General features: G+C 39.9%; 1 protein-coding gene and 1 long non-coding RNA gene across 3 annotated transcripts in view; both read right to left on the reverse strand.

Annotated features, from left to right (window-relative positions):
• Positions 1 to 25,136, reverse strand: part of SCFD2 (sec1 family domain containing 2) — a 177,440-nt gene that overhangs the window by 18,553 nt on the left and 133,751 nt on the right. The gene's annotated exons all lie outside the window — the stretch shown is intronic.
• On the reverse strand, positions 19,691 to 22,256 carry LOC128080105 (uncharacterized). Its single transcript, XR_008206488.1, has 3 exons — positions 21,947 to 22,256; positions 21,676 to 21,761; positions 19,691 to 20,630 (listed from the first exon to the last, which is right to left on the reverse strand). It is a non-coding gene; the product is annotated as an uncharacterized LOC128080105 (long non-coding RNA).

Genomic DNA, 25,136 nt, shown 5'->3' on the forward strand with positions numbered 1-25,136 from the left:
CTCTACTTCCTCATAGATTCTGCCACGCTCCTGCATGTTTATTTTCAAATCTGATTTGTACTAAATTGTGCTTCATGCTGGCTCTCAGTGAGAAGGTGGTAACCAAGTACCACACTGTTGGATAAGGAAGGATACTCTAGAATATGATTGCTCTTATTTTCCACCAGCAATAATGGCAGTACATGAGAAATGAGAATTTCAATTTGGGGGATTAAGGAAGAGAGGTGTGTTCAGCTGCCCTCCAGAAGAGAGCATCCAGAGGGCACACAGAGCTGACAGCCTTCCTGTGTGCTTGGCACATCTCTGCCCCTTGGGATGGGAAGGGTCCTCCCTCTGTTCCCTCTGTCCTTGGCATCTCCAATGAGAACACAGTGAACTACAATTGCAAGAAATCTGTCACTTAGGAAAAAACAGAGGAACGAGCTCCTGCTCATGCATGGTCAGAGGCTGTGAGCATTTTGAGGTACTTTGTCAAATCTTAAGTTCTGCAGTTGCACTTGCAAAAACCTGGCCACTTACCACTGTGGTCAAACACTGATTTAAGATCTACCTTCAGAGAGGTTGTGGGTTTTTTTTTCTTTTTTTTTTTTTTTTCTTTTTCCTTTTTTTAATTATGGCCTCAGTATCTGTCACTTGGACATTTCTGTTTTATGGTAATATTTTATTGCCTCCTCTTTGCCAAAATTCAATAGCAGAACATGCAATGCCAACTTTAATGAGATACTGGAAATTCAGTACTGGAGGCTCTCATGTTACATGAAATTAAACCTGTCAGTTCTGAGAACATTTACATGGAAAATCTACACTACTTAGTAGAATAAATTACATACATTAACTGCAGGAGAAATTTAAGCTAGGCTCAGATGTGCTTTTTGAAGGAAATTAATGCAACAAATTCATTGGGGAACTATTCAGTTGCTCCCTCAAGTGGTCCATATCTTAATTAAAAAACCACACATGTTAATAAAGTTCCAGTAAAGGCTCTGTAAGCCTAGTAATGTCTCCCAATAAAGTTCATACAAAAACTCCAGGTTATACAAAATGATGTAAAACATTATGAAAATACCACCCCGTAGCCTAAACAACCAAATGACCTCAGTCTTTTGCAAAGGTACCCTCCTTTTTTTTTCTTAATAATTTTAAAGTCATTTTATTTATGTTGACTACAAGGAATCACACTTCTAAAACAACAACAAAGTGAGATAAATTTTTCAGTAGTTTTGTTTAGTTTTCCATCTTTAGCTTGGACAATAGCACTGCTTGCCATCGATGGTTTTTTGCATTTCAGATTTGGTTGTGCGTTCCTCATACTCCAAAGGCAGGAATGGTTGGAAAACATTTCCTTCTGAAAACGACTGCACTACTCAGATTTTTAAAACATGCATGAAATCATTGTAACTTAGAGTCCTAAGAATGATGGTTATGGAGAAATGTCCAAGCGATGCTACCTCTCCTAATTTAAGTTCTAAGCCAAAGTGTAATTCAGTGTGCTTAAACTGGTGAAGGCAGCTCTACAATAACATAACTGCACAGAAATGTAAGATGACAATTACAATGAGGAACTGTAATCTATTTATCAGCTACTGTAGAAAAACAATATTTTTATCAGGAAGACAAAAGTAATTACATTTTAATGCTACATATGACTATCTGCTCAAAAAGGCCCCTTCACCCAGAATGCTTTAGAACAGATGACATGCCATCTGAAAACTGACAGGGATAATAGGCACTTAGGCTGCATTCAAGAGTACATAGTAATTGTAATTTTATTTTTCTCCTTTATTCAAACTAACTGAACTATGGTCTATTCCTTAAGTAACCTTTCTTTAACCATGCTCAGAATAATATCCTTGTTTCTTCTTAAAAAAAAAGCTATTGATTATAGCTTAAAATTAAACTTTAAAAAGATTGTTATCTAAAGCACTAAGGAGTTGGGTTTCCAGGAGAAACAGCACGAAAAAACTGAAAGCTAAATAACAACTCTGTGTTAATCTATGCTGTCGTGACTATTTTGATACTAAGAGCAGGTAAAAATATACTCTTACAAGTTTCAAGGTAGTAGAGAAATGGGGCAGTCAGATAAACAGAAACATAACAGATCTCCAGTTCTCGCAGTATTTGAAGCTTAAGCATGAAAATCTTTCAGATGACATGCCATTCTTGATATATTTTATGTACATGCAGCTAATGCCAGCCTACCTGACTGGAAGAGAAATGAAAGAAAGAGTAAACGTCTTGTTCAGTACAATTTTGACAGAACAAAACATGTCTAACAATACACTCTCCAAAGCGATGAAGTTAATCAACGACATTAGAATTTATAGCTTAATTGTAACTTTACAAGAAAAATCTACTGTTTGAATTGCACTCTGCTCATTACTGAAATCCTGATCTCAGAAAGCATGCAGGTGTGCTTAACCACACCTGTTTGTGTACCTTCAAACCCAGTCTTCACCCCTTACTTCAGCATCCCAGCTCCAATAGAAAGAAAAATCTTCCTACTCGCTGTCACTAAAGGCAAGTATATATATTTGAGTATAACCCAAAGAAAACCTTTCTAAGACACAATACTGAAAGCATCACCACCTTTATGCAGCACAGCCACTCACACACTATTTCTCATAACTCCTTGGGCCTTTTTCTTCATTTTTTTCAGCCAGAAGTGTTACAACAACAATTTTGTTAAAAAAAGAAAGATGCCAATCGTGGTAAGGCACACATATTTCAGCACACTGACAGCATCCACTCTGTGTTACCAGATCAGCTGTGTCGCATGTTATGCATTCAGTAGGTGCTCTGGAGACAAAAAGTCCATCTCTGGCAAGTCATTGTACTAATCCACAGAACAAATGGCCTCATGCAATGTTATTGGTTTTCAGATCTTCCACTGCAGGACACACAGGGAAAAACTGCTATCACTTTTTCCATTTGCAAAGCACAATATCTCACACGAGGACTTGGAAGGCCTCAATTTGTGAAGATGTAAATTGTGAGCAAATTGCTTCTGGTATAAAAGCCAGTTGAATGGCCTGTTCCCTCAGCAGAATTTCAGAAAGCTTTGTATCTAGATAAAAAGGCAGATCGCAGTCCAGCCTACAGCTTGCATGATTGTGTTGCTTGGAATGAGCAATATGGCTCTGAGAAGAGTAGGAAAAGCATACTTTGCAGAGGCGTTTGCTCTTAATGAACCTCATGGAAATATCTGTGAAAAATCAGTATTACATTCAGAGTCAGAAATAAAACCGGAGAGGTCTCTGCAAATTTCTCTCCAGCTTTTGTTGAAATGGTTGTTTATATTTTTCACCACCCACTGTAAAATTATTTCAATTGAAATCACCACTGGAGTACTATCCCAAAAGCTAACTCTCCTTTTTCTTCTGGGAATGTTTCACATCACACCAAGAAAAACATCCTATAAAAAGCACGTTTATGGAAGATATTTTCCCTTATGAAAGCAGATAGCACTGACTCATCTACACAATTTTGAAGTCTTCTTGTGCTCATCTGCTCTATAATGCACGGAAACTGCACACTGTACTTTACAGAGATCAAAAGAACGCAGTCCTGTCTGAATATCTAACAGTCTGTGGATAAACAATGAAAGACAAACAAGGAAAAAGCGAGCAGAAAGAACAATAAAGCAATGGAAAACTCAAGCTATACAGATAGAACTGCATAAATTGTCCCAGTTTATGTTAATTTTTAATTGGAAATTATTGTTAACAGGAGAGGAAAGATGCTGACTGAATAAAGGATATTGTGCATGAAAAGCAAAATAAAAGAAGCAAGGTTGTGGAAAGGAGCTGAAAGTGAGAAGAAACCCTATTACAAGAAGATGGACAACTAAGACACTGGTGGTCTCCAAAATGTGAATAGCTGCATCAAGCGCAAAGTTGCCCCTTCCTCTGGACATGCTGATGGTGCAGCCAGCCACTGCTAGCAGAGAAACCACAAAAATTACATAAGTGATGCTCATGTCATGCTTTTTCTTCCATTAAATAAAAAGCACACTGTTGTGCAGATTGCAAATATCAGTTAATGATGAAAATGATTAGCAGTACATGCTGCAAGCACATGTGCAGAGGAAGGAAATATCCCGGAGTATTATACAGAATAAACTCATATTCAGTACACAAATAATAATTCATAGAATGTGCAATAGATAAAAAAGATGCTGACAGAAGCCCCAGTGTAGCAGAAAATGTAAACACATTCAAGATAAAAGGTGTGATGGGATGAAGTTAGGCGAGTGCCTACGTGCCTTGCTGAACTAGGGTTCAGCCATCCTGTTTAGATTCAGAAATATTTTATTTAACAAACAAACAGACTGTGGAGCTGATCTGTAAATGTTCCGCTGTCTGTTGCGGCACTTAAGAATCAACATTTTCTGTCTTTGAAACAAAAAGGAAATTTGGCATGCATTGGGAAAAACACAGCTTATAACACAGGACTGAAGAAACAACCAACTGATAGAAAATGTGTGGGATTTGTAGTCATTTGCATTTTAGTATAAATTGACCATGTTTAAAACAAAAAGGAATAATGAAAAACACTCATAATACTGTCATCAAATTTCAACACCTACTTATTTACTGTGGCCAAAAGAATAAAGTGTACCATGATTTATGCTTCAAGTTGCAGCACAAGCTCAGGGACTTTTTTTCATTAAACTGTGCCTGCCTAAGAATGAAAGAAGGCATGCAAATTCAGTATTAACCAGATGATGATGATTATTTTTTAGGAAGCAATGAGGTTAGTAAATGCAAACAACCAAGTGAGTCTGAAGGACTGACAACAGCAATTTAGAAATGGGGTTTATCTGTAACAGCACAATTCTGTGGCTGTTGTGGGGCCATGCAAGTGCAGCTCAGAGGCACCTGGGCTCAAGCACAGCATGCTATAGGAAATGACTGCCATTTGCAGGTTGTCTGTATGATGGTAAACATATAATGGTGATAGACATAATAATAGGTTCTCAGAAGGATCAGCATAGATACGCTTTCACAAGTAATTGCACCACTGGAGAGGAGGAACTGAAAGTGGAAAATTTGGAAATAAAGTAAACTTTTCTGAAAGCCATAGATGAGAGTTTTGCCCCATTGCTTCCCTCCTCTTCCATAAGTAGATGTGACCTTTTCTTATGGAGAATCCTCTCTTTGATGGATGCTCTGAACATGGAGCTGAAACACAGGGCAAGAAATCCTCAGCTTTGATTTCAGGTGTTTAAATACTATCAGCTGCCTACTAATCTGCCATATTTAGTAAAGAGAGGCATCTTAAGTACATTTTGCACTAGCAAATCAGATGTTCAGAGCTCAGTACAGCAATTTCTTTTTCTAACGCAGCATACTCCTGAGTTCCCTGCTACATCTGCCCGTCATTTCTGAGAGGAAAGAATACTTATTGATTTTGGTCCTGAAGTCCTCACACCAGCTTGTGACTGAAAATCTCAGTGAATATTCCTGCATAAAGAATTGTGTGAGGATGTAATTTTATGAATATGAACACTGTGAAAAGTTATGTTCAAATTCAGTATTGGACTTTTTTCATTTCTGTTGAGAGCCTTTTTTGGTTACATTGTTTCATTTACCACTAAGTATAATTAATCAAGATTGCATTCACAATCATAGAATCATACAATCATTGAATCACAGAATTGTCTGAGTTGGAAGGGACCCTTTAAAGGCCATCTGGTCCAACTCCTCTGCAATGAACAGGGACATCCACAGCTTGATCAGGTGCTCAGAGCCCTGTCCAGGCTGATCTTGAGTGTCCCCAAGGATGACCTCTTTGGGCAACCTGCTCCTGTGCCTCACCACCCTTATCGCAGAGAACTTCTTCCTTATGTCCAATCTAAATCTCCCCTCGTTTAGTTTGAAAGCAGTTCCCCTTGTCCTTTCACAGCAGACCCTGCTAAAGAGTCTGCCCTTTCTTACAGTCCCCCCTACTGCACTTGACTTTGTTGAAAGCCTACTATTAGGTCTCTGTGGAGCCTTATCTTCTCCAGGCTGAACAGCCCCAACTCTCAAAGACTGACCTCAAGGGGAAATGTTCCATCTCTGATCACTTTTGTGGCTCTCCTCTGACCACATTCCAACAGGTCTATGTCTTTCTTGTATTAAGGACTCCATATCTGGACATAGTACCCCAGGTGAGGTCTCACCAGCACAGAGCAGTGGGGCAGGATCACCTCCCTTGACCTGATGGCCCTGTTCTTTTGATGCAGCCCAGGATGTGGTTAGCTTTCTGGATTGTGAGGGCACTTGGCTCACATCTAGCTTGCCATCTGCCTGTAATTCCAAGTCATTTTTGACAAGGCTGTGCTCAATTCTTACATCCCCCAGCTTGTATTGCTAACAGGGGTTGCCATAACTCAGGTGCAAGATCTTGCACTTGACTTTGCTGAACCTCATGAAGCTCTCCTGGGCCCACTGTACAAGCCTACTCCTTGTGTGGGCATTTCTTGTGTAAGAACAGTCATAGAAGGCAGGAAGCCTCACACTTGCATGCAGACCTCAAAACCATGCTGTACTGTACACTGCTTCCTGTACATGAGCATGTTGAGGCTCTGGCATGTCTCAGGAGGAAAAGGCACACACGTGATGCCAACAAATACTTAGAGAGCAGCTATCGGGCCCCTGGGAGTAGAATGGCTATAAAAGCAACTAATATCAGTTTCAGGCCACAGCTACCTCCTCCGCTCCCAGTGAGGCCAGCCAACAAGTTGCAGAGTACCTGGAGGACAAGGGATGGCAGAGGAGATATTGACTGACCAATCAATCTTCTTGTCCCCCCCGGGCAAAGTGCCTCATTTCATAAAATTCAGTTATTAGGAGCAATCTGTCTCTTCTTTTTTTTCTTACCTGATTTGGATAATGGTAATGGGGAAGTTACTGAATGCCTGCACCCGCTTTGGTAGAAACAGTGATGAAACTTCACTTTATCAAGATTCAGCCTGTAACCATACATGTCGGTGACCAAAACTGGTCTTTTTGTTCCTCAGTATTAACAGAAAACTGCCAATTTTTATAAAAACTGTCACTATCCATGAACTGATTGGAAATACCTTCAAGTACTGCCTGCACTCTGTCAGCTGCTTGGTGAGTATAGGGCACTCCTGTACTGGAAATGCTGGGTGCTCCGTTGCAAAAATACATCTTCAAGCAACTGACTTTCCTTTTAAAATCACAGATTTCAGCATTTCCAGGCTGAGTAAAGTGCATGGCAACACATGTAACTAGAGATAATTAATAGGCCAAGGACAGTTTCCCCAGAAGCTTTTTGGTTGATATAGATCATCTTCCCTGAATTCCAAGCATTGTTACTAATAATATGAACAAAATGATTCACTACAAGACGACTGCTAGGCCTAGGCCATGCTTTCCCACGTGGTCTGCAGGGAAACAAGCTGCTGAGCAAGAGCTCACTGCTCACACAGCCTTTCTGCACATCCATGCTGCTTTTTGAGGTGAGGAGCTGGCAGTAGGGGCAATGGCTTCTGCTAGGCAATGTCACCCACAGTGTGTAGGCACCAGGCAGGTAACACAGTAACCTCCACAAATCGATAACCTGTACCTCAGGGGTGAACCACTGGGGAGTAAGGAGATGTTTCTTTCCAAGCAACGAGAAAGATCAAAGATAAATATTCTCCATATGCTTTATTGCTACTCTCTCAGATGTGTAAAATGTTGTTTATAATTGACTCTGTGCAGTGTCACCGTTACAGTCTCAGCCAATGTCGAGGTGATTTTGTCTGCTATATTATTCAGAAATTTTTACCAGCCTCAGATGTAAAATTTCAACTGCTTTAATTATATGGGATGTAATAAGGTCCTTTTTCCCTCATACAGGGACCTATTTTTATACTAAAGGATTAGAAACATCATATTAAGTTATTCGATATGGCATCTGGAAAATGTTTACTTGCAAAAATGTTCTCTCTGTTCATGGGGGTTGAACAGTCTCAACAACTGAATGAAAACTGAGAGAAATTAGTTAAAGCAACAGTTCCCTTGCATTGAATGGGAAATCACATTTAAGCTCCTACTATGATCCCCTGGTGGTGAATCATTCTGTCACAGTTCACTGTAACACCCTGCACTCCTAGGACCTCAATTAGACCTTTTGCTGCTGTTGCAAAACTACACTTGCTTTATTTCAATTGCTGTCCATTTAAAAATCACTGAGGTGCAATTCATCTCTAATAGCATTAGCTATATGAAAAGGTGGAACACAGACCACACTCACTATGTCACCCCAAGGACTTTTCTGGAAAAGTGTACCAGTCTGCCCAGTGAAGTGGTGGAGTCCCCACAGCTGATGGTATTTAAGAGATGTGGATTTGGCAATAAGGGATATAGCTGAGGGATGGGACTTGGAAGGTCAAGCTGATGGTTGGACTTGATGGTCTTGAAGGTCTTTTCCAATCCAGATAATTCTATGATTCCAATATAAATCTGAGATAAGAGAAAGATTAAACTGAAGACCGGAAGAAGTATGACAAGGATAACAAGGCCTGTGCTGTTATTCTAAAACTCAGCAACGAATAACTGCCACTGTCAGCTCCCAGTACATTCAAAGTCAAAAATCCTTACTCTGCAGATATAAATAAGCTGTCCTACTTTCTGCTTATGCCAGCACTACAGAAAAGAAAAGGTATAGAGAGATGAACTAGATTATACCTTATCTTGGGAATCATAAATGGAATTCAATCCATATTTGATACGTAGAACTTTTTTACATTTATTTTTGTTCCTTTTTTAATTTATGTAGCCTTTTTCATGGCTTGTCCAGAGGGCTGCACTAAAGTAAAAATTCAGGACCTTGTCTTCATCAAGAAGTCTTCTAAAGAAAAGGAGCCAAATGAAAGCAGTATGAAGTGATGTCTAATGAAAATCTTAACTGAGAAGAAAACCAAGAGAATCCAAAGCTCTGATGTGTGAGCCAAAACGGACACAGGTTGGCTTTCAAATCTTAGAGTGTTTTTGCAGAGCTAGCAGCTATAAAAATGTATTTGCAGATGTAAGTTGAGCAAATTTAATATGAGTCACAGTGGCTGTAAACATGTAAACCCCCACAGAGTGGTTTGTGAGTCACTTCTCTGCATATACCTACTAGCATTCAATTGAAGACCGAATAACCAAGTAACTGCAGAACACAGTACGTAAATGTAGATGAGCTAAAAATGACACAGATGACTACAATCTAGCGACTTGCCTTTCAAATAGACATCAAGTTCAGACAGATTCTGAAGAAAAGAATAATTGTGTGCTAAAAATGAATGAAAAGTGTAGGCAAAAACTGAGAAAAACATATCATAACCAGGCTTGCTATACATCTCTCTGGCTGAGATAAGGGACTTTTCAGCTGGCAGAAAACTCATCAAAGAATGAGTTTGGGGCAAAGAGATGAGACTTAGCAAAGGAACTGCAAGGAACAGTCAACAACACAATCTTAGTGATGTTCCCTGAGGACTGAGGAATGTCTTAGAATGGCCTTAACTGGTTTTGTTTATGACTTTAGCAAGGAAGATGGAGTCTGATGTTGAAATTGCTGAAGACAAAATTAAGAGGTATTCTCAAAGGTAGAGGGAACTTGAAATTTTGTTTAAGACTTAAATTTAAAAGGAAAAGAAACAAGGCACACCACAACAATACAGCAATACAAAATGAGACAAAATTCACCAAAGTCATAAACCTAGTGGGTAATAATAAGAAATCTCTCCATCAGTTCAGAGTCTGCAATGGTAAGAAACAGAAAGAGAAGAATCTGGGTGGCATGAGGGCTACCATGAGGAATGTAAAACTCATCAGATAAGATACTTCCTGTAGATATACTGACATGTTATTTTGTCATTAAAAATGTAAAACTGCAGCAGAAACAATTTTGGTCACTTTTTCTTGTGACATGAATTCAGATAAGAGCATGTGTAAAGAAGATCTGTGAGCATGACTACAGAAATTAGAAACTTTACATATCTGAAGCAAAATTGCACTTTTCAGCTTGGCAAGACGAAGAATGAAGACAAATAAACTAGCAAGTAGAATAAACTGTGCAGCCATCAAAGGAACAAAGTTCTAAAAGAGCCTTTGTGTAAAAGTCACTGGAAACAAGAGCTGTTTCAAGATGGATTTTGATAATGATATACATGAGATTATAATAATGTTGTCTAGAAAGGAGAAGGAGGCCGGGTTTGGAGATAAGGGAAGCATCTCCTTACTGCTGGCTTTCCATGTAGACCCTTGACCATTTCAAAATATTTTTACATTTCTGAGATCTAATATTACATCTAGGAAAAAGATTTGCCCAACTATCTACGAAAGTTTTCCCTCTAAATGCTAATGTTAAGATTTTGACTATTAAAATTATAAAAATGTCTGGCAGTCTTTTAAAAGCCTGGTTCAGTCTGGCTGCAGGCTGTCAGTGAGCAATTTCACCACACACATTCTTCTTTCCTGACAAATAGCTCAGTGAATAGCTATGGGACAGGCTGTCTGAGACGTTTACAACCCGCTTATGACAAAGAGCTCAAAGCTGGGAATCGGACTCTAATAGAAATGAAAATATTTTTCCCCATAGAAAGTAATTACAATTCTCTTTCCTCCTCTCAAGGCATAAACGTTGGGTAAATCAGCTAGCTGTTGGAAAAGACTGGTAGGAGCAGTAAAGCCATCAGAGACCACAGATGTGCAGCTTTTTCACTCTCCTACTAAGCCAAACTGCTCTGGCATTGAAGAAGTGTAGAAAGGTCATCATAGAGGCAAAGTAATGAAAAAGTCAATGCTGAAAGAAAAGCAGAAGCCTTGAAAGTAGCCATATGTGTAGCTTATAAAAGACAGGATGTTTCCTGGTATACATTGGCTAGTTGATGGGATTCTATAGGGGGATTCTGCAACTTGCTTTCACAAGGAAGGACATTTACCACATCCTCCCAGGGAGCATGGAAAAGCAAACACACCACCTTGCTGCCTAGAAAGCTCAGGTGAGTGGAAGGAAAGAGAAGATAGGATATATTTGTGAAAAGGCGTACTCCAAACATCTCCTGCTGCTTGAACTCCCAAGAACAGTAACATGGTGTATAGGAAGGCCTGGTCCTACAGCCAGGGATAAGTGTCTGCTTCTTCCTCTGACAGCTTGCTCCAGTCTGGGAGAGCTACAAACCTCTAAAATGTCATTACTCACATGTGCTCAGTTTAGCTTTGATGGATTTTCACAATTAAGATGTCTAAAGACACTCTTGCCAAACACTCCAGCCTTTCATAGGGAGTAGTGCTAACAGAGCAGTCCATCCATCATTGCTGAAGGGAAGTCACAATCTGTTACTTCCTGCTCCTAACTGTGTTCAGACAGCAAAAAATGTGCTATTTTGACAGAACTTCACCAGTCTGTCCCATTTCCTAGGCTATACCCAATCCAGGACTGCTTATCCACTGAGTTGGTGCCATGGGGTTATATTCAGAGCTGCAGCAAGGGGTGGGCTACTAATGGCATGCAGGCAGTGATGGGGAGGGTCTGTCAAAATGCTAAGTCTATATTGAAAATGAGAAGCAGAAAGCTCTACTCATTTTTCTTTTTAGTAAGCTGTTGAACTACAGAGGAATGTAACAAAAACTGTGCTTATCAATAAATTTATGACATTGATGCCTATTTAGTTTGTTGAACCAATTCCTTGCCAGGCTAGCTCCACAAAAATCAGCATCCTGTTTTTATAGAAGACTCAGTAAAAAGACATTCATACTTGAAATGCCTAAACGGCTCCAATCAAGCTCTTCACATTTACTAAGAATGCAAACAAAATGACATGACCTCAGTAGAAATAGTTCACTCCATATTTTTCAAAGGACAACAGACATATGGAAGGAATTACAGAAAAGGAGTCCATAAAGAAGACTAGCTCATCAGAGAAATGGTTTGAATAAGAATGAAATTGCACATGAAATGAAGAAAAGATAGGTAAGCAGAGAAAAATGGGGAAACGTGAGGAAGAATACCCTTTCTTTAAACGTTACTTGCTGATATTTGAAGAGCAGATATTGCAAGAATGTATCATCAGATGGCAAAAAAAAAAAAAAAGGAAGTAGAGTCTGTGCATCCTGTATAAGGAGGTTCCATATTTCAGAGAGCTTTAAAATACTGGAATGGGAAAAAAAATATATATATATCACAAGAAGTATTTAAAAATCAGAAAACTGCAGACCCACAAAAACATAGCAGTTACTCAGAATAATATAGCTGACATTTACTAGGAGAACTGGAGCCAGTGTTCCTGTACCTACCCTGGCAGTAAGTGCTGGGTCAAAGATCTTGATAGTACTGGGCATCTGTTGCTCCTTGGAGCATCCTGCCCAACACAAGAAGCTCCCCAGTGCTAGTGGCTGCTTTGTGGACCTCAGCACTGAGAACACAGGATTGATCAGGGCCGAAGATATGTTGTGAGCCAAATGCAGTACAAGCAGGTCAAGATGCCCAACTCTGCATCACTCCATGCATGTGTAAGCTCCTTGGATGTTAGAGGAGATTTAGTGACTTCTAGCTCAATGTCCAGATCATGGAAGTACACATAGGAAAAAAGCATTGAACACTATCAAACAAAACTCTGGAGGACTGAGCAGTTGTGGCACATGGTAAAATCATATTCTCACCAGAGAATATTAATCGGGATTTGCTGGCAATCTCTTCACTGGCCTTCAAGTTGAAACAAGAATGTTACAGTTTTATGAGAAAAAAAATCTATCCAAATTTACTGGAAAACTGGTATTTGAAAGTGATATCATCTTAGTTACGTTACAAAGAGATTAGCAGCAGATCTGAGCAGAAGTTTTAAGTACCTCCAGAAGTATTAAAGTCAAAGTTTAAAAGCAAGTTAATTATTCAAAGTATCGCACAAATCTGTTCTGCAAATGTGGGCTTAAAAATGGTTCAGAAAGGCACATTTGACAAATGGAAAGGTAGGAGTCAAGGGGCTTCTGGAGAGTCAGTGGGTGACTCAAGTAACTTCAGGCTCTTATTGGTCTTAATGTGTGTCTGCTCACAGAGGAGCAATTCAAGTGGTGTTGAGATGGTGATCTCTCTTTGCTTTCATGGATACCTGCAAAAAAGACCACCACGCTCAGTTTGATCAGAATCAAAATCAAAGTCTGAACTAGTACACAGAATAGCCCAGATCTCCCAGGGATGCTGGGAAACTTGCACTTCTGCTGCCTAAGATTGCTGTGCTTTATGCTAAAATCAGCAACTGCTATATTCAAGGTATGGCCTTGTCAGAATAGGATTTTCAACACTGAAACCTCTTAGAATTACTGAAAATATTTTAAGAACATGGTGGATTGCACTCTACATTTATTCAAAATGCATTCTGTTCCTTGCTTTGCCAGCAATAACACTGCAGCAATGCTGACCAATACTGAAAAACCTACCACAAATGTGTTGATGCTAATCAGAGATGCTGGGAAGTGCACCTAGCATATTCTCAACAACCAATCAAAAATGTTATGTTAGATTTTAATAAGACAGGTGTCCAGATGAATTGAATCTTTCCATCCCTAGCTACTTGGGTTTCTTGGTGGATGGCAAGAATGACCTGCTTGCCAAGCTGTCATATGGGTGGAGAGTCTGAATACACAGAGAATCCCAGATTTGATCACTCAGCAATGCTCTGTGAGTAGCTGACTAAGCCTCTTTATACCTACAGCATGGCTTATTTAGACATGCAGACATTTATTTAACCAATGGACCATACACTTGATGTCAGAACAGAGCAATACTTACACTGAAAAAAGAAGCGGGCCAAATTCTTCTGAAGAGTTCTGGATCTTTCAGGAGCAATAATGCAAGTGATAATACATAGGAGCCAAAGTTTTAATAAACTTTGGGTGGTTTCTTCTAGTTTGAAAGGCAAGATTTCCTTCATCATTCCATTATAAAATGATAAGCAGATGATTTTTGCTTTGGTTAATCTAATAACACATAACCAAGAGAGAAGAAAGGCCAATGAATTGCAGAGTTATTAAATTTTCTACACCATATTAAGTAAAATCACTGTATTAATATGATTTCAGTTCTAAGTTATACGTATAAGATATTCTAAAGCACCCTGCAACAGACCCTGATGTCTAAAGTACCCACGCTCAACAGAGAGGCTCACACTTTCTTCATTGTTTGAATCACTTCCCAACAGTGATAGCCTTTGTATCTCCAACTCCAGATTGCATCTTAACCATCCAGTAACTGAAACAACTGCTCAGCTATTAAATGACATAGGAAAACACTGCACACATTTTTATCATCTTTTTGAGGAACTTAGCAGCTACAAGTGATAAAGAGGTACTTATGTGGTGCAATCAGGCAGCTCTTTGCAAGTACAAGCAAAGGCTATTTGGTCACCCTCTTAGGACAGGCAGTCCATGCCTTCCGCAAGTCCCCTTCTCTCTTTTCTTTAAAGAAATTCCTTCAGTAATTCAATACTGCAATATCTTTCCAGTCAAAGGAGTTAAGTCAATTGCTCTGACAGACATCTAGGAGGTTCTCCACCCAAAGGACTAAAGGCATGAATTTTAGCACAAGTCGGCGTGAAAAAGCTACTTCAAAGGAACAGCAATACAACCCACAATTCTGTAAACCACTTGAAATGATCCCTCTACACATTCATTGGACTGAAAAGGGGCATGCCATTGTGTACAACCATTCCTGGCCTTAAGGCTGCTTTCTGGCCTCTGAAGTTCAATGCATGGCCTTAGGGAAAACAAGAATGTTTCCAAAAGAGAGGTAGGTTTTTTAAATGTAGCTGTCTATCCAGTCATCTTCCTGCAGATAATAAAAGGAGTCCCATTGACTTCTATTCGCTACTTACAAAGAGGTTTGCAAATGGGAGGCTAACTAAAAAAAAAACAAACAAACAAAAAAAAACCCCCCAAAAACAAAGTGTGTTTGGTACTACAGAGAATTTTGTGCTAGAAGAGATACCTTACAGAAAGCTGGTGAGAACGCCTTGCAAAACACAATGAGTGCATTATCTGTTAGTTGGTAGAGTGTCAGTATATGCTTACTTTTGCTTTTAAGAATTTACTTAATTTGGAAAATGTGTTGCATCACTGCAAAAGAGCTCCTTTTCCTCACTCAGATGCAATACATCTAGCAATAAGTCTATGCAGGCTGAAAAGAGGATTATACAAGCATATTTCTTTATGCCTATAAATCCGAGAAGAGCATTTAAATCTGAATGATTTAGAAAATAACACAGCTTTCGGCATGTACTTACATACAAACATAGAAACACAATATTTCTAATTTCTAATACATCTGAACCTACCATCTCTATCATTTTAGAAATAGAACTTGATGTAAAACCAACTCTATTCTAAAAAAACTTATTATGCTTTTCAAGCTCCAAGACTAAGAACATCTCACAGATCTTAAGCCTGCTCAAAAAAAAATCAAACACAAACACCCAAGATAGAACATAGGCTTGTTATTATTGCCGCTTCAGTTACCTGTGCACAACTACACTTAAAGCCAATTACTGTGCATTCTGACAAAAAATGCCTGTAGAATTCTAATTCTAATTCACATTCAAAAGCAACTTTATCTTGGAGACGTTTAAGTCCCATCACACGTACCAATGCTAGAGTTTAGTTTGGATTAAGAGTTTTGAAGGGAATCCTTCCCCTGTTCACACTGACTGTGCCTTGTTTTGCACTACAGAGAAAGCTTGGAGTGCACAAAATGACTTCCTTCCAACAAATGATACCAAAACTATCCCCCAACAACTAACTCAGATGACAAGGCCAGAATAGAACTCCAGAGAACAGAACTTCAGCCTCAGCTGTGTTTGGAGAATAAACAGAAGGGAAGCAGAACATTACTTCACTCAAGTAGAGAATCCGTGATATACACACAAACGTATGTGCTTCAAAAAAATTAAAGTGACATTAGTAGGCAGCATGCAAAATTGCAATAAAACCTTCCGCTGTTTGGACAGCTCTAAAAATAACAAATGACTATGCTGCTAAGTACCATAAAAGATAATGGGGTGGAAGTAAATATTTCAGAACTGTTAGGACAAGAAAGGGAAGAGATACTAAGAGGATGGGAAGGGAAAAGAAAGAATGAAATTTTATAAAAGCCTCTGAATAAGTCTAAACCATGCTTTTTCCTTAAGCATGCTTAAAGCAAAGCAGATTTTTACTCAAGTATGTCATTAAGGTCAGTCATTAAACATGCTATTTTTTTATGCTATTTTTTTCTTTTTAATTGAGCTGCTCTTTGAATCTTTGCCTCCTGTTTCTCTCCACGCACTTACTGCACGGGGAAATTTCATTCAGCAATGTGAGCACAAAAGACCTTCATCAGTTGACCATACTCATAGTTGCAAAACAAACACAGCTGCCAGTGTCTGCATGCTCAGCACAGTCTTTCTCTATATCTGTGACTTTGAGGGTTCAAAACTGGAGTTCAGTTGAACCCAGAGTACAACTGAATAGAGGCATGAAAAGCTAAGCTCAGACCCCATGCTCACTTTTACATCAGTGGTTGCAACATGGATGTTAGAGGAGTTTAAGGAGCAGAAGTTCCAAGTTTGTACTGGCAAATGCTTGGATAGCATCTGCTGACAGTGCCCCATAAAAGATGTGTTACCATAAATAACAATCTAGTCTTCTTCTACAGGCTCTTGAAACAAGGTTAGTAAGGAACTAATTGAATCTTTCTGGGCTGTACTCAATAATGCAAGTGACTCAGCGACTTCTAGGAAGACTGAATCACTCAAGTTGATCTCAGAAGACAAAGAAAAGGCTGCAGTACGGATACTTTGGCTCAGTGGCTAACTTTTCTTACTCTAGTCCAGACTGCCTAATTTCCATTGCCACTGGTGAACTAGCATTGTGCCTGTTTAAGCAGTGTTTCTATTAATTTTGTAGAGAAAAAGGAGGGATTTTGTCCTGTTTTGAGAATCACCTTCTTCCTCTGCCAGCAAGCACCCAAATCAACCTGCAAGAACTAGTTTTGTTGGGTGGCTGAGAAAGGTAAATTCAGCAAGGAACTCTTCCAGGAGCAGGCAGAGATGATTAGGATAGCAGAGTGAACAGAATCACAGGGCATCCATTCATCTGCTCACTGATTACCAAGCCGTTTCAACACCACTGTTCTAGGAAAGGACTGCATTAAAGGGCTCAGTTGCTGTCTTGTGTCAGAGGGCAAGGCAGGCTCTCCTCATTTCATGTTGAATGCTTTAATTGCCTCCGAATTAAACTATGCCTTGGTGCATTCCCTCTGCTCAGCCACACCACAAATTCCAACACAAACAGCTAGAAGTAGGGATGCAAACCTACAGGAGACTGAACATACTGTAGCTCAGGAAAATACCTAAATTCATGGGTTTGACATTCCAGACTACCCTCAGGCAAAACAAGTTGCTACCTCGCTTTTCACAGTACCAACAGTAAACGTCTCTCTCTTTATTACAATAAATAAAACCAAAATGTTAATATCAATAAGAGAATTATTGAGCTCTAGCCACTAAACAGTTTTGAATTTCATTTGCAGTGTGTCTATGAAACAAAAACATTTATTTGGAAAAAACAAATGGTGTTCTAAGAGCTTCACCCTGTCATCAACAAAGATGAAATGTACTTCCTAAGTGCTTCTGTTCCTGCTGAAATGTCAGCTCCAATCAAGTGAAAGATAAGAAGGTTATGAGGAGTAGTCAACATGAACTCACTGAGGGGAAATCATGCTTGACCAATCTGATAGCCTTCTGAGATATCACGACTGGCTGGGTAGGTGAGGGAAAGCAGTGGAAGTTGTGTACCTTGACTTCAGCAAGGTTTGTGACACTGTGTCCCATAACACCCTCATAAGCAAGCTTAGGAAGTGTGCGACAGATGAGGGGACAGTGTGGTGGACTGAGAACTGGCTGACTGGCAGAGCTCAGAAAGTTGTGATCAGCGATGCAGTCTACTTGGAGACCTGTAGCTACTGATGCACCCCTGGGGTTGATGCTGGGTCCAGTCTTCTTTAACATCTTCATTAGTGACCTGGATGAAGGGATAGAGTGCATCCTCAGCAAGTTTGCTGATAATACAAAGCTGGGAAGAGTGGCTGACACACCAGAAGGCTGTGCTTCCATTCAGTGAGACCTCCATAGGCTGGAGAGTTGGGCAGAGAGGAAGCTGACGAGGCTCAACAAGTGCAAGTGTAGTCCTAAATGTGAGGAGGAATAACCACATGCAGGTTAGGGGTTGACTGGCTGGAAAGGAATTCTGCAGAGAAAGACGTGGGTGTCTTGCTGAGTTGACTACGAGCGAGAAGCGTGCCCTTGTGGGCAAGAAGGCCAATGGTATCCTGGGATGCATTAAAAAGAAAGTGGCCTGGCCTGCAAGTTGAAGAAGGTGATCCTACCCCTCTATTCTGCCCCAGTGGGGTCACATCTGGAGTACTGTGTTCAGTTCCGGGCTCCCCAGTTCAAGGCAGATGGGAAATTTCTGGAAACAGTCCATTGGAGGGCTACAAAGATGAATAGGGACCTGGAGGACAGGCTGAGTGATTTGGGGCTGTTCAGCCTTTATCTTATCAATACTTATAAATACCTAAAGTGAAGGAGAAAAGTGGATGGGGCCAGGCTCTTTTTGGTGGTGTCCTGTGACAGGACAAAAGGCAATGGGCACAAAGGAGAACATGGAAAGTTCCATCTGAACATGAGAAAAAACTTTTTTACTTCGCGGGTGACAGAGCACTGGAACAAGCTGCTCAGAGAGGTTGTGGATTCCCTTCTCTGGAGACATTCAAAAACTACCTGGACACTTTCTTATGCAATCTACTGTAGGGAACCTGCCTTAGCAAGTGGTTGAACTGGATGATCTCCAAAGGTTCATTCCAACCTCTCTAATGCTGTGATTCTGTGAAATGTTCTGCCTCACAGCTGGAAGCTCAGACACTCCGCTGCTGCCCTCTCCTGCCCAGTGTTCAGCCTGCTGCTGCTAGGAAGAAAATTAGCAGTTGGACAAGCAAGCAAATGTCAGCCCGATATTTCTTCCCATAAACTTAGAAAACATTAAATTTTAATGTTAGCTGTCAAAATAAACCTAGATTTGATTTTACATTGAGGAGGACAGAACCTTAATATACACAAAGTAGCTAATACAGCACTGACAATCCCAAGGATTAAACAGAAAATGCTTGACTGAAAAACCAAGCTTATCACGTTCTCTGCTTGCTTGCCAGCCTCTTCTCTCTTCACTGTTGTGCCACTGTGCCCGCATGGGCACCAACACTCCTTGCACCTCCAAATTTGCTGTGTTCACAGCTGGGCTCCTCTCCTGAGAAATTTGCACAGTAGTATATTTTCCTGGGCTTGTCTTGCAATTGGCAACTATCATTAAAAATCTGCCTGGTATTCAGGTGAGTAGACCCAAACCTGTCCAAAGATGGTTCATTATTGCACTTTCAGATTAATTGAGGGCTCTTGAATCTCAAATCCCTCTTAGGTTAATGGTGATGAGAAGTCAAAAGTTTCTTCTCAAACACAGAATTTATATTTATTGTTAGCAAGAAGGTGCTGGTTTTTTTACTACAGAAAAGCTAATCTGAAAAAGTAATTTCATTCTGGAGAAAGATGGGCACTGATGCCATTAACCGAGAATGGAAACGGCCATCGTGCCTCACAATCTCACTGCTTCTTTCATAATGAGCACAGTGACCTCTGCTGTCTTGGGAAAGACATCCTCCTCAGAAAAGCAGAAGGATAAGCTCCCCAGCCTTTCCCTGCTTGGTCCATTCCCCTCCTTACTTCGTGAAAAAAATGCTGCATATATTCTTTCTATTGCATTTTATGTTAAAATACAGAAATCATGCTGTAGCCCATCTGCCTCTACTGCAGAATATCCCTCAGCAGCTCTGGCTGGGGTGTATACTTCAAGCACGTTCCCAGGAGGTGGCTGCCCTGGCCCCAGGACTGCCTTCAAAGATGTTGACCTGAAGGGTCCCTATATACAGCAATGATTCACTTTTACACTCATATAAGATGGAAAGTTTTTTTTTTTTTTTTAATCAGCTGTAATCATGTCAACAGCTCCTTGCAGCAGAGGAAGAACTGGTATCCATTTGGCTCCATCCTGGGAGCCATAAACAGCTTGTTGACAGAGGTCACCACCCCAAGAGAGTGCACAATTGATGAGCTCTCCCTTGCATGCGTTCTGCAGGCAGTGTAACTTGAATTCAGGGAGAGGATTTAAGACAGAGATACGTTGCACTAACCAGAAACAATCGGAGAAGATTGTACTGTGTCTGACAAGGCAAGATGCCAAATAAATGGGAAATGAAAATACGCAGGAATTTTGAACCAAGCTTTGCTGCTTTTGCTGTGTTTTGTTATGTCTGCTTTTTGATGCATTAGCTATTGTTCACCAGGCTGCACTGTGCCAGATCTGAACTCACAGCTTCAAATTGAATACAAACACCACTAATAATACAAGAATAGCACCCATAGTTTTACTGCATTTGAACTCCAAAGTGCTGAGAGCAAGGAGGATCCAGGGATGGCAGGCATGGGGAAGAGATGTGGGTGTGAGACCCTGCTGGCAGGTGAAGAACAGCTGGTATAATGAAGTGGAAGAACTCAGCAGAGTTCAGACACAAATCTACAAAAAAAAACCAGACTCAGTAGTTCTGCTGCTCACTAAATAAAATGTATTTTTTCCACTTGACTGTTTTCTTGCTAAAGCTCTTTCCGAATTTCCTTTGCAGTTATTTCCACTTTGTGGAATTCTTTTGCTTCCTGTTGCTTTCCTATCAGTGCACATGTGCAAAGTTCTCAATAAAGAAACAAAATGAACCGTAATGTGGAAGACATTCCAAAGAGATTGAAAGTCTAATATGGTCTACAACATAAATGCTCTATATGTGTACTTTACTGATGAGTCACATATTCTAAATTCACTATTATTCCTGACTGCAACTAGCTAGTGTTTATTACTATGACAAGACTAAGTATATATATTACACCTTCAACTGTCACTTTGAATGACTGTCATTTCTTTGTTAAATTCCAGCTCTCTAACCTCCATTCTCTTGTTTCTGCTCCTGAGATATACTTCAGGGTTTATCCTGAGCTTGAACTGATGCAGTAGGTAATTTTTGCCTTGGTGCAGACTATTTAGGTCTCACCAACTGCTGGTCTAAAGCATCTCATTAGGCAGAAACAATCGTCAGCAAGCTGAATAAATAAATGCTTATAAAAGTCTAAATCCTTCAGTCGCATGTGGTCAGTACCAGCTAGAACACTGTGACACAAAATTTCTGCTTGTGCAGTGTATGTGTATACATATAGATACCAAACACGTTTAATATCATAACTCCTGAGTTTGTTTTCTTACTATTCTAATAATTGCTTATACAGAGAAACCTAACTATGACTGAACAGAGGCTTCACCTAATGTTATAAAAGCTGGTATTTCTGAATATTAATAAATGTATATATGAATGGCTTGAGATTGTAATGGTTGCACCATTGATAACAGCAAAGAAAGAACACTAGAATTACATGAACTTACCCCATGTTTAGTTTAATAACAACAAACAATGAACCAGAATTTGTTTTAATGCTTCCCTGATTACAGACTGCTTACTAAAAACACCACAGTAAGAACTCAACCCACAAGGCAGAAAGAAGTAGGAAAGACATACCTTAATCCTAATGACGCTTTGTGTGCCGGAGCCACTCCAGAGCCCTGCTTTCTATGTCAGGTCCTAGTGCAAGTCAGAGCTATGTGCTTTTAATGATACCAGAGTGCAGATGTTACAAAGTTTTACCATGTGACAAACCTTTACTTGCGTTAGATGTGGCTTTTCTTTATGGCTAGAACTGTCACTGACAGCTCTAGCTAAAGATTGCTGTTTGCACAGAAATGTGCCAAAGTCCTTCAGTTTCCCATTATTCCATTGAAAGAATACTCACTGCCCAATTTCTCCACAAAAAGGGAATGCTCCTGGAATGGCAGAGCTGCTTCTGGGAACAAAGACAACAGAAATTCCTTGTTGTTTCAAATATTCTTCAGCATCTCTTGCTTATCTGCACTTTAACAACTAGAAGCAATTAGGATACTCAAATGTAGGTATGAGATTAGATGTGCAAAAATCTTATTGCATCTGATCAAAACACACTTTGATACTGATGAGTTGTTAAGTACTTTTAAAACAATTTGTGGCTCGTAAATAAAAGCACCCTGAGCATCCAGGAGCAGCTTTGAGCTCCCCCAGATCCCTGAAGCTTGAATCAACACTTTTAGCTCTCACCTGAGCTTATTACTACTTTTTGTAGAGTTGGGGTAAACCAGCAGGTAGTAATTAAGATATCACAACAAATCAACGGCAGCCACCTGAGAACACACCAGCACTGTGCTCAAAGCCTTCTACCATAGGGCTCAGCTGTTCCTTGGGTTGAATGCATACTAAAGTGTATTTCAAATAGAGATAACAGCCAGGCTTTCCCTCAATAAAAAGGATTCATCTCTTAGCTGCCTTCTGCTACATATGCTGCTGGAAAAAAAGAAGCTCTGGCAGAGCAGTGATCTCTGATAGAACAAAGGGCCATGAAGATCTAACCGTGCATTTGAATTGCTCACTGTCTGCATATCTAGCAAAGAATGGAAGAAAGCACTTTAAATACATGCAACTGCATCACAAGTTCTGCTTGTATCAACCAGCAGTCCAGTGGAAAGGCTTATCCTACCACGCTGTATTGCATCCACACAGAAAGCAGGGGAAGCACTGCACTGTTACCACCTGCTTGTTGCAGTGCCATTGCTAGGTACTGTGTCACAACGAACTTTGGCCAGACTCTGCTCTGTCCCTCCCAAAAGGCAACCGGGAAAGAAAGAAGACTGACTAATTGAGCCCAGCTCAGCACATATTCTCATGAATTATTACAATTCTGACCCCCACAGCAATCCAAACTCTCAGATGTTCCAAGAACAAATTAGGCTGTCTACAGTTGGGACTTCTCCCCAGAAAAAAAGTCTTTCTCTAGACATTAGAAACAAGCAGCTTTGCCAGGGCTGGAGAACACAGAGATAAAGATTCCCTCCTGAAAGGGAGGTCTCATTTGGAAAATTCAAGGCTTTAACAGAATGAAGATAATACTTTTTTTTAAGTAACTGCATAACAGTAATAACAATCTGAACTTCCTCAAAGTTCATGAGTTCATGGTTTTCCATTTCCATTGCTGTGTCAAACACATGCTCCTGTGGACTCCACAGTGCTTTAAAACATGAGGAGCTTCTATTTCCATTGCAGTTAGGTGCTGGACGGGCTTGGGCTGAAGAAAGCAATTATCACGTTGCTCTCATGTCTGCTGCTAATTCTCCAGTATCACTTCATCTGCCAGATACAACTTGCTTTTCTCTTTCAATGGTGAAATGAGACGCATATAAACAAAGAATGTGGAATGAGATTTTTGTTTCCAAAAGCAGCACTGAGCTTGGTTCTTCAGAAGAAAGAATCTGAGGTAAAGTATTAAGTCCCAGAAGCTGTTTCTCCCAGAGCTGCTTGGACACATTTCAGAAGAGGGGTGAAATAGGCTTTTCAAAAACATTTTTCAGTAAAGTGCTAAGAATAATTTTTCTTTTAAGAACTAATATATCTGTGGGCACACATAATGGTGGGTAAAGTTTTCACAGTTGGTTAAAAAAGTCAGATTCTTAATCCTGTGTAAAGAGAATGGCAGTGATGTGACCTGAAGTGTAGAAGTATGGCAGCAACCAAGAATCAAAGCATTTTATTTTCATATAGAGCTAACTTTAAAATGTCACCTCTACCTAGACTCTCAAACATAAAGAAAAATATTGTCAGAAGTGATGCTGCTCTTGATTTGTGTGATTCACCTCAAGTTTTAACGAAGAGGCAAAATATTTTTTTTTCCAGCTAAATCTCCATGCTGCTCTGCAATCACACTGCTGATCACCTACCCCATTCCTGCAGTTCCAATGTAGTTTTGCAGGATGGCCATTTCTGAGCAAGCTGTGCTGTTCACTTGGACACTGATAACTCAAGTTAATTCAGCTGTCAAAATACAGCCAAAGAAATCCGAGATCACTGGTGTAATTTCCTAATATTATCTTCCCCACTCCTGTTTCCTTCACCTCTGGGACAGTAATCGAATACATACTCTATAAGCCTTTCCTTCATGGACCAGGTGGGAGAGAAGTGGCAAAGGTAATCAGTAATATCACACTTCAGCATGTCTGGAGAAATTGAGGCACACTCACATGAAATGTCTGTGGCTATTTCTGGTACCCTGCTTGTGGCTTTTTCCTTGTTTTTCATTTCAATTTTTAACCAGTTAGTAATCTGTAAGGGAGTTTTCCATACTGACCCATTTCTGTTCATGTAAAAGCCTTATAGCAGAGCAGTAGAATATCACCAGAATTGATTGCTGGCTCCTTCTTTACTCTCATTGCAGAGAACAGATAGGACATGGTTAATGCTACAAAAGCCATGTTCACCCTTCTCTACAGTGTTGATTGATGTAGTAGATCCTTTAGCTCTCTTTTCAGTCACAAATCCCTACACCTCAGAAGCAAAGCAATATTGACAAAAAGTGCTCAGGTCTAAAACCAAAAATGACTGGATTATTTAGCACAAAGAGAAATCAGCTTAGAGAAAGGACTTCTAGCTGAGACACAAAGGATACTGAGTTTTTTAAGCTTTCCATTTTATGTTAGAAAAATGCAGCTGATTGCTAAGTGGCATTCTTCACTCAATTACATGTTCCTCCAAAATCTCTGCGATCAAGTAAATAACACTGGAGCTATATTTTGCTTAATGCTGGTGAGGAGAATTGCCTGCAAATTGTTACAGCCCTAAGTAATCAGAAATCATGGAAAAGCCTTTAAAAATCCATAAGAAATTTTATATTTTGAATTCTTTTTGTTGTCTGTTTAGCCTTGGGACATTTGGGATTAATGTTTTCAAACTCTCCTGCAGCTACAGGGGATAGAGATTTATTCTGCCAAAGGAATGGAAAGTAGCAGCCCAAACCAAGCAGCTGATGTTTAAAGAGAAAATTCAAAACTTGCCATGGGACATGGGGCAAGGAGAGCAGGAATGATTGAGGCAAGATCTACAGAGGCACCTGAGCCTGCCCACAT

Source organism: Tympanuchus pallidicinctus, unplaced genomic scaffold (genome assembly GCF_026119805.1).
Source record: "Tympanuchus pallidicinctus isolate F22 unplaced genomic scaffold, pur_lepc_1.0 scaffold2, whole genome shotgun sequence".
NCBI lineage: Eukaryota > Metazoa > Chordata > Aves > Galliformes > Phasianidae > Tympanuchus > Tympanuchus pallidicinctus.